Source organism: Macrobrachium nipponense, chromosome 16 (genome assembly GCF_015104395.2).
Source record: "Macrobrachium nipponense isolate FS-2020 chromosome 16, ASM1510439v2, whole genome shotgun sequence".
NCBI classification, from domain to species: domain Eukaryota; kingdom Metazoa; phylum Arthropoda; class Malacostraca; order Decapoda; family Palaemonidae; genus Macrobrachium; species Macrobrachium nipponense.
In genome coordinates this window covers 84,529,986-84,539,985 of record NC_087209.1, presented here as the reverse complement: position 1 = coordinate 84,539,985, position 10,000 = coordinate 84,529,986, and positions in this window count along the sequence as shown.

Sequence of the window (10,000 nt, the reverse complement as noted above, 5' to 3'; positions counted from 1 at the left end):
CGTTCTTTCTGCAAGCAACTAACCAATGCCTGGACATGGCCTGAGAATTTTGTGGCTAAAGGAAAATACAAAAATGTAACCCGCAGTTACAACTTATATACTGTACATTTATAGTATTTTCATAAAGCATATAACACCTTAATCTTCACGTGTCGTTTTGCTAGTGGTAACTGTAATAGCGAAAGCAAAGTCATAAATGCTCTCAATGATTACACTATCGAAGAGCCCGACTAGTAGAGTTGAGAACACGGGGCATCGTGGACATTCTAGTGGAACAGTATTATTTGATTTCAATGGTTATGGTGCGTCATAAAGAATTACCACTGTACCTAAGGCTTTTACCGGTTCATATATATATATATATATATATATATATATATATATATATATATATATATATATATATATATTATATAATATCTATATATATATATATATAGATTTCACGGAAATTCCTGAAATCAGGGAATTTTTGAAATCACTAAAATATCTAATGAATTTCATCAAATCACTAAAATGATGCTCTCGTTAGTTCAAGAAATCCCTGATAGTTATTATACATAGAAGGACAAAAATCTGTATTAAAAAATCACCATCATTCATAAATCAGCGCTCAGTGGCGTGATCGTATGGTCTTGGCCTACCACCTCGGTGGCCGCGAGTTCGATTCTCGGGCATTCCCATCGAGGGTAAGATTGTGTATTTCTGGTGATAGAAGTTCACTCTCACGATGTGGTTACAGAAGTCACTTAAAGCCATTGGTCCCGTTCTGAATAACACTGGTTCCATGCAACGTAAAAAAACACCTTACAAACAAACAAACAAAAACATCATTCATAAATCCTCATACATATAACAAACAGTACAAGTAAATAAATCTCAGTATAAGATATAAATTCGTCACTATAATGAAGCTAGCTTTTATTTGGACAAGTAAGACTGCTGTGGTGTGGTGCCCCGATTGGTTTGTTTGTATGGTGTTTTTACGTTGCATGAAACCAGTGGTTATTCAGCAACGGGACATGAGGCTTCACGTGACATCCGAACCACGTCGAGAGTGAACTTCTATCACCAGAAATACACATCACTAACCCCTCAGTGGAATGCCCGAGATTCGAACGTGCCCTGACTGGGCCCTCCCTCCAGTCAACCGCCTGCCAAAAACAAGATCACCAACTTTCACCAGAAGACACAAACCCAAGGCGATCGGCCGAAGCTCTCTTTTTCACGTATTTCCAGAAGTTATATTAGTTCATTTGTAAAACCAGAACCATAAATGTGAAACTTTTCAAGCTATCGAACAATATGTAATGGAGAACTTTCCTTATTTTGTACAAAGCATTGGTAGCCGTTTTCCAGGTGTGAGAAAGTTCACCTGACTGTAAAATTATTTCATTCTTGCTCTCATGTTGGATACCACTTTTCCGTCTTGCATCTGTGTCTGACTGACACTGCTTCTTGCCCTCGGCTGCAGTCACAGTGGAAGAACCCTTGGCCGCCAGAGACTGCAGACCTGAGAGGTTGATATAGTATGATAGTACAGTCTGTACTGACAACAGTGTTATTCAATAACCAAGGAACACGCCCCATCTGGGTACCTTATCATACGTCTGGTACAAACGATAACTTTCCTAATTATTGTCAGAGATAAGAAATTGAGGAGGAAGCTGGTTTTGGTTCACTATCATTTTGCTAATTTATTACATTATATTGCTTATTTATTACATTATATTGCCTTATTTTATTGTATTAATTCATAAATGAGCAATATTGTTGAGTATTATATTATATTATTAGTTTTGCAATATTATTGTATTATATACGTACATCAATTATATCATTTCATTATATTTTTCTAGTATCGTTTAATTTACTGCATTGGAATCTCTCTCTCTCTCTCTCTACTCTCTCTCTAAATCTCTCTCTCTTCTCTCTCTCTCTCTCTCTGTAGGATGTCTCATGTGGTTAGATATGCCGTAGCTTGGGCTATAACATGTATGTATGTATGTAGTATGTATGTATGATGTTGCCATGGTTTGCAAAGTGTTGCAGTTTATATGATTTTGTGATCCATTTCGCACCGCGAATATTCACGTTTCCAAGGTGCACCACGAGAAGGCGGATCACATTTACATAGCTCTTTGTTTTCTTCTTCTTCTTCATTTTACTGCGGAATTGGAAATTTTTGTTTTTTGTTTGTTATTCTTACGTTGCATTTTTCCTCAAATCTCGTCATTTTCATCACTCCTAAAGTCTGAATCAGCTGCAGTAAGAAAATGAATCGGACAAGTGTTCGAAAGCAGTCTTCACAACTGTAATCTTTTTCAATCTTTCTATATAATAATGGTCGATGCTTTTTCCCCAGTTATCTGGTGTAAATAAAAACATGAATAGCCTGCAGAGCAAGCTGTTCAACTTTTTTTCCAGATTTTCGGAATTTGGGTTTTTTCCTTTTTATCTCATCTTTCACTTGAGCCCAATAGAGTTAAACTGGCAATAATGTAGTGGAAGTCTTAGTACTCTGCGTCCATTTGCAACAGCAAGTTCATCGATTTCATATCTCAGAAGGATTTGCTTATGCTGCTTAACCAGTTGTAATAATTCCGATCCGGTATGAGAGGAGTCAACACTGAATATCGTTGTCTATTAACCAGTTTATGATATCTCCCCTTTCCCTGATTTGCTAAGCGGTGCCTTATCTACCTTCATGTTATGATAAAGAGCATTGTACAAAATGATCAATGATCTCTGAGGGATGTTTAGTAATAGCTATTCCTCAAAACCGCTTTTTAAATGTTTGGCGGTTCATAGAGTCTTGGTAATCCCCTTTATTATTTTCAAAACTTAGATAGGAATATTAACAGAGCACCGGGAACAAAACCATCTTTGCTTCCTGCATGCACAATTATAAACCGTCCACCTTTCCCGGTTTTTGTGCGAGGTCCAATTGTTTCTTTGTTTGTCCAGCATTGGTTTCTGCATATGTACTTTGGTTTGACTCAAGTTTCGTCGTGATAGATTTCCTATCTTGTTGGGCTTTCACCGTCTATTCCTATGTTATTCCCATAGAAACTTATTTCTTGAAGCTACGAAGTCACTTGTTTCCATTACTATAGCTTTGTTGCTGTGATGTTTCTTGTATCGAAATCCCATACTCTTGATTAATGACCACAGGGATGTTCTACTTGCTGTAAAGTTTATAGGTGGTTCTTTTACTTTTGGAAGCAACAGATCAAGATTTTGTAACTCATCGTTTTCGTAAAATCCAAGAATTTCTCTTCGAATTGCTTCTTTGTCGAAGTCGTCAATATTCTTAAGTACAGGTTTGAATTCGTGAATGTTGGCTTGGTGACTTGGACTTTCTTTTTCACCCTAACTCCCCCTTGATTCTAATCTGATTTTTTAAAAATCAACAGCAGTGAATTTTCGTCGCCTCGATGGTCTTCTGGAATGCAATTTCAATTCACTTTTCTCTATTTAAAATATTGTGAATACGTTGTAGACAATAGTTTCTGGCTTGACTGACAAGTCGAGAGCTACCAGTAGGCCTACCTCATGCAAATGGGGGGAGTAGCCACTGTTCTGTGACTAACGTGAGATAACTGATGGAAGACTGACTTGCACTGTCGCACAGATTAAGAGGGAGGGGAGGGAAAAAGTATTGGCGCCAATCAACCTTCCCGCGCTAAGACAATAGAACACGTGGTGACATCACGATACCGTAATAGTTTTAAAAACTGGGAAAAAGTATTAATAATATTAATGAAACAGAAGACTTTATACACAATTTACAATGAAAATAGTATTTTGGTATAGAAATTGCATTTAGAAATTGAAAGAATCTGGCACCCACGTATGCTTACCATGGCAAAAACGCTACAGATTGATAGTGTAATTGCGTTGAGAGAGAGAGAGAGAGAGAGAGAGAGAGAGAGAGAGAGAGAGAGAGAGAGAGAGAGAGAGAGAGAGAGAGACCTAATGACAGAAATCGAACAACATCGTCTTTATCTGGGCGAAAATTCTAAAATATACAGCCGTAAGTATTAGCTTAGAGAAAAACCTTTTGAAGAGGAAGAAGGGAATAGAAAGAAAAGAAGATGGTTGAACCAATGCTACAGTGAAGAAAGCAAACATGATTTAACCACACATTGACAACTATAGGCCTACACAATTTTTTGCTAACCAAGCCTACATGGGCTTAGGTATAAGCTTAAGCATAATTTTCTTTTTATATTTCGTAAATTCTAAAATCAACATGAGTTGGTTTCATCTTTAATGTTGCATATCTTAAAAAAAAATAAGAAATAAAAGGATCTGCAACTTCTGGAGTTAAGGTGATGTGCAATAGATCTATCACCACTCACTCGTGACTGACTGACTACTGCCTGGACTATGGAGTATCATAGGATACAATGTTTATTGATTGAACATTGGCAGAAAAATGGGCAGGACTTAAGTTATATTCCATTTGGATAGACTTTAGTTATGTCTTTAAGCCACTTGTCAAGCGATACAGAACTCTGTGAAGGACTGTCTAGTTGCTGCTCTTGAAAACTCCCTCCCGGTGCTGGCAGCTGTTTGATTGTGGTTGGTGATTGCGGCTCACAAGCACCAAGAGGCGACTCACAGGTGACAGAAGTTGGCTCACTGAAATCTTCCCATTGTAACTCATTAGTAGCAGAGGGTGGTTCACACATCATCAGATATTGGTTCAGTGGTGGTAGATGATGATGGCCGAAGAAGTACCAGAGGGTCATCTTCAGACTGAAGCCTTCCAAGCACTTCAGGTGGGAGACTTGATTATGTCAAACCATCTTTAGGGTCCTCTCCAAACATGTATTATTGTCATTCATCCAAGCAACTAGTGTCTTTGATATCACTGTTGGCTCTTTCAACAGATCCTTGGCTTTGTTGATGTCTGAGCTTACTGTGTACCATTATGAGCTGAGGCCGCAATTGTTTGAGCTCTGTGATGATTTGGGCTGTGAATTCTGAACCATTATCATTCTGAAGGATAGTTGGTGCTCCAAAAACAAGGAAAATATCCAGAGGCTGGTAGGACTATCGTCAGCAGCTCTCTTGGAAGACAGGTGGGGGAGTTAGTATTGACTAACTTCATTAAGTGGACGCTGATAAAAGCCAAATTCACTTAAACTGGCCTTGTGGGACTGCAGGTCTACAAGATCCACTTGACCTCGAGAATGGGTCTTACAACAACATCAGTTGTCTTGGGACATTTCCTCTTCTGTTGGCACACAAGGCAGTAAGTAAGACTTGTAGAGCTCGGCAGCATCAGTTCTGATATGGGCATGCTTCCCTCCAAGGTGTTTCAACATTCTGTTGCAAACACTTTGTAATGTGATGTTTGTTGATTATGTCATATGTATCTTCAATGGTAGCATAGTATATCTGGCAGTCTTCTGGTGACTCCATTCTTGATAACCTTCGCCACATCACCACAGCTAAGTACTTCATACTTCTTAATGTAATAGTGATGATGTGATTTGGTAGTAGAAACTTGAGCTACTGTTTTCATAATCTTCAATGGTCTTGTTGTACACCTCCTTGGGAATAAGATGCTTTTGACACTGCATATTTATCAAATAACTTTTTTTTTACTTCTGCTTCAAATCTATTTTGAGTAGGTTGTGCCATTTTGCCTTGCAAGAATGAACTATTTCAGCATGGCCTACCAATCTCTTGTAAAAGTATGACAGCAAGTCATACTTTTACAAGAGATTAAAGAACACATAAATGATTCATTTTCTTTTATCGTAGTATAAGCATCATGTGGATAACACAAAGTAAGGAGATAACACAAAATCTCAAGACGAAGTTATCGTCACCTTATTGATAATGTACCAATCAATATATTAAAACATCATTCATTCAACTATGTATACCTATTCAATATTCATATGTCCTACACTGTATAATTGTACTTTTGCCTATGTGAAGAAACACAGAGGCCTAGAGTTAATCCCTTTTTCCTACCTGTTAGAGGTTGGGAATACTTTGTGGCCTACAGGTGTTTATTACTTGTGTGAATTTTGGATTAATAAATCAGTTGTATCCTGACCTGACTCATCACCATACCAGACAGAAGCGGAGAAGCTGAGTCATCCTTGGACCTGGTGAGGGAAGTACTTCTCACCAAATTACCCTACCAGACGGTAGCTGTGATGCTGAAAGCCTCCACCATGCCCACTGAAGAATTTTTAGTCATGGTGGACGAGGTGCATACAGCATTTAGAGCAACAGACGCCTCACAGCCAGCATCAGCAGCATGTCACACAGAGCAGTCATCTGACAGCGAAGGATACACCAATGAAGACAAACCAGCTGCCCCCATTGATAAGAAGAGCTTTCCCAGTCAAGAATGTAAGGAAAAGAAATCACAGAGGAGACAGGAGCCACTAGAAGGAGCCTGTTTCTTCCATTGGAGATTCCTGGCAAAGCCAAGAGTAGTACAACAAAGGCTGCATACTCTCAAAAAACACTCTACTAGTACTAATGTCAGAGGGGGGCAGACAGGTTGTCTCGTGAGAGTAATCGTGCCTGTCCACCGCTGTCTTATTTCCAGGTATGAGAGACGAATGGAAGCATGCTTCTTCATAACAGATTTAATATCTGACATGGAATTTTTGGCTAATAGCAGAGCCTGTGGGTCAATCATCCCAGCAAGACTAGGAGAGTGGATAAACCCTTCCCCACCCCAAACCTGCAAGTCCCAACTGCAAGTGGAGGGTCACTAATGATGTATGGAAGGCAGAAGATGAAGGTCAAGTTCGACAGACAAGACTATGGCTGGTCCTTCATAACAGCAGACGTGACAATGGCATTGTTGGGGCGGATTTCCTAACAGTACATAACCTTCTAGTTGATGTAGCAAGAAGGGAACTAATCATGAGAACCAGAATGAATTCATCTCCTCAACAGTCAAGCAAATACACAGCGACTATGGCAGCAGACAAGTGGAAGAAGAAGATATGCCCCATTGCACTAGACATCCCACCAGCAGAAATGAGAGAATTGCTGCAGAAAGACGAAGCTGTATTCAAGGACGACCTAAAACATGACCTCACAAAACCAGTGAAGCACAGATTTAAACATCACATTCAAAACAGAAGGTCCCCCGATCCAATTGGAATTTATACGACCGGCTCCAGAGAAATTAACCTACTCGAAGTGTTCAAAGAAATGGAAGAAGCTGGAGTATGCCAGAAAGCCTCCAGCCCATGGGCATCTCCCCTATACATGGTGCCAATAGCAGATGGAACATGGCGCCTTTGTGAAGATTACTGTTAGTTGAATGTCAAGACAAAGCTGGACAGATACCGCTAGCAAATGCCGCAGACATTACAAACAAAATGAAGGGAACAAGAATATTCACCAAAATTCATCTGCTGAAAGGGTATTTTCAAGTACCAGTAGCAAAAGATGACATTAAAAATCAACAATGATCATACCATCTGGTACCTACACATTCAATTACAGCTGCTTCGGCCTCTGCAACTCGGGAGCAACATTCCAGAGACTGATGGACAATATATTCATATGTGGACGACATACCAATATTCAGTTCGAACCTAAAGCAACATCTTAAACATGTGAGAGATGCTGAAAAGACTGAAAGAAAACTAGCTAATAGTGAACTTTTTACGACATATAGTGAGCCAAGACAGCATAAAACCACTACCCCCAAAAATAATAGCAATGACAGAATTCCCCAAACCATCAACGGTATTATCAGTGTAAGAATTCTCAGGACTCATAAGTTATTAACATCGATTCATCCAAAATATAGCTAAAATTATGAGCTCATATATGAGTATTTAAAAGGAAAGAAAAAATTTAGTTTGGGGAAATTAACAAGATGTTTCTAAATTAGAAAAAGAAGCAATAACAAATGCAACAGCACTGATATTTTCTTTACCCAACAGATCCCTCATGTTGACAACTGATACAAGCAATACTGCAATAGGAGCCATACTCAAGTAGGACATTGATGATGGTTGCCCTTCATTAGCTTTCTACAGCAACAAGCTAACAACATCAATAGGAAACTTCTTCCAGTCAACAAAGCAGTCTGACACTTCCACCACATGCTCTAGGGATGAGAATTTGTGGTCCAGAAAACTCATAGTGCATGCCTTCATGAAATCAGCATATGAGTGGTCAGCGCATCAACAACACCTGTCAATGATAACAGAGTACTCCTGCACCATCAAGTACCTCAAGGGATCATCAAAGACTGTGGTGGATGCCATATCCAGAAACTGTGCCAACACTATTCAGCTTGAGATCCCTTATCCCGAGATAGCAGATACACAGAAAGAAAACGAAAAACTGCAATGACTGTAGCGGATAAATCCCGCTCTCAAATGGAGTGACCTATTGATCAACTAGGGAATGGTGACCATTACTTGTGAGATGAGTACCAGACACCCACGCCCATTCATCCTGTGCCAACCATCAAAACTCGTGAGGCACACAGAGAGTGGGATAGAGGAATACAAGATGACATCCTGCCACCTTGCCCACATACATGTCAACATAGTTTGATCTCTAACCCTTTCAGAGGGGTACAAGTATCTATTTACAATCATAGATAGAAATACAAGATAGGCGGAAGCAATCCTGATTTGACAGTGGATAGCGGAAAGATGCATTAAAGCCCTTACTGACAGGGTCAGTAGGCATGGCGTTACACAGATCATCACCTGCGACAGAGGAATGAACTTCACAAACTGTACAGATCATTAAAAGCCTCTCTAACAGCCAGAGGTCAGGGAGGCAGTTGGAGAAAATAACTACCATGGGTCTTGCTGGGATTGAGAATGACACCACATGAAGTGTTCAACACACCCAGCCGAAGTCCTGTATGGCCAAGCATTGACGTTACCAACAGATGCCTTCCAAGAAAACATAAGCCTGGTAATGACATCTGAATTGAGAAAGGAGAAAGAAAAACTGTTGACGGCAAGAACAACGTAAAAACCGGACAGAAAGCGTTTGTCCCCGAAGACTTAATGAATGCAAACTACTTGTTCATCCTGGCTGACACACTCAAACCCTCTCCCCACCCTCTCCCCAGCATTGGTCCAGCCTACACAGAATTCCTCAACGACAACTGAAAATGTTCCAGATGCTGGTTGACGGAAGAACAACATGGGTTTCAATTGACTAGTTCAAAGCAGGCACCATCCCACAGATGTAGTCTTTCTCCTATGGGCGGAGTACTGTAAGCACACGTGTTCAACCACTTTACTGTCCTGCAGGTGAGTCGACTCTCATCTCAGAGAAAGCAATATGTGGCCAACATGAGGCCGGGAGAAAAAAAAAATCTCAAGATGATGTTTTCGCCAAATATTTACAGGGAAGTTATCGTCACCTTATTGATATTGTACCAATCTATGAATCAAAATGTCATCCATTCATTTATGTATACCTATTCAATATTCATATGCTCTACATCTGTATAAGTGTATTTTTGCCTCTGTGAAGAAACACAGAGGCCTAGAATTAATCCCTTTTTTTCTGCCTGTCAAGGGATGGGACTATTTTATGGCTGGAAGGGTTTATGAGATGTGTGAATTTTTTATCAATAAATCTGTTGTATCCTGACCTGCACTTTTGCTTACACCTCACTCTCACAATAGCAAAGACTGGTGTGGAATCTCATTCTTTCATTAGAGGAGACAAAAGCTAATGTAAAAAACAACACACGTCACATCACAACATGTCTACCATAATTCAAAGCAGGTGTGTTTCTGTTACAGACATAAGATATGTAAATTGCTGAATCTATTGAATATTTGCCACTTGTACAATATCTCACGACCCATTTTCAAATATGACCCTTAGCCGTCAAAAATATTTACTACTGTTTAGATGGTGTGAGTAGCAGCAGTCCGGCAGCCAGTTGTCTTAGACTCGGATGCAAACCACCCGCACAATTTTTTTTAATCCTTTTTTTTTTACCAATAGGACCTGGAAG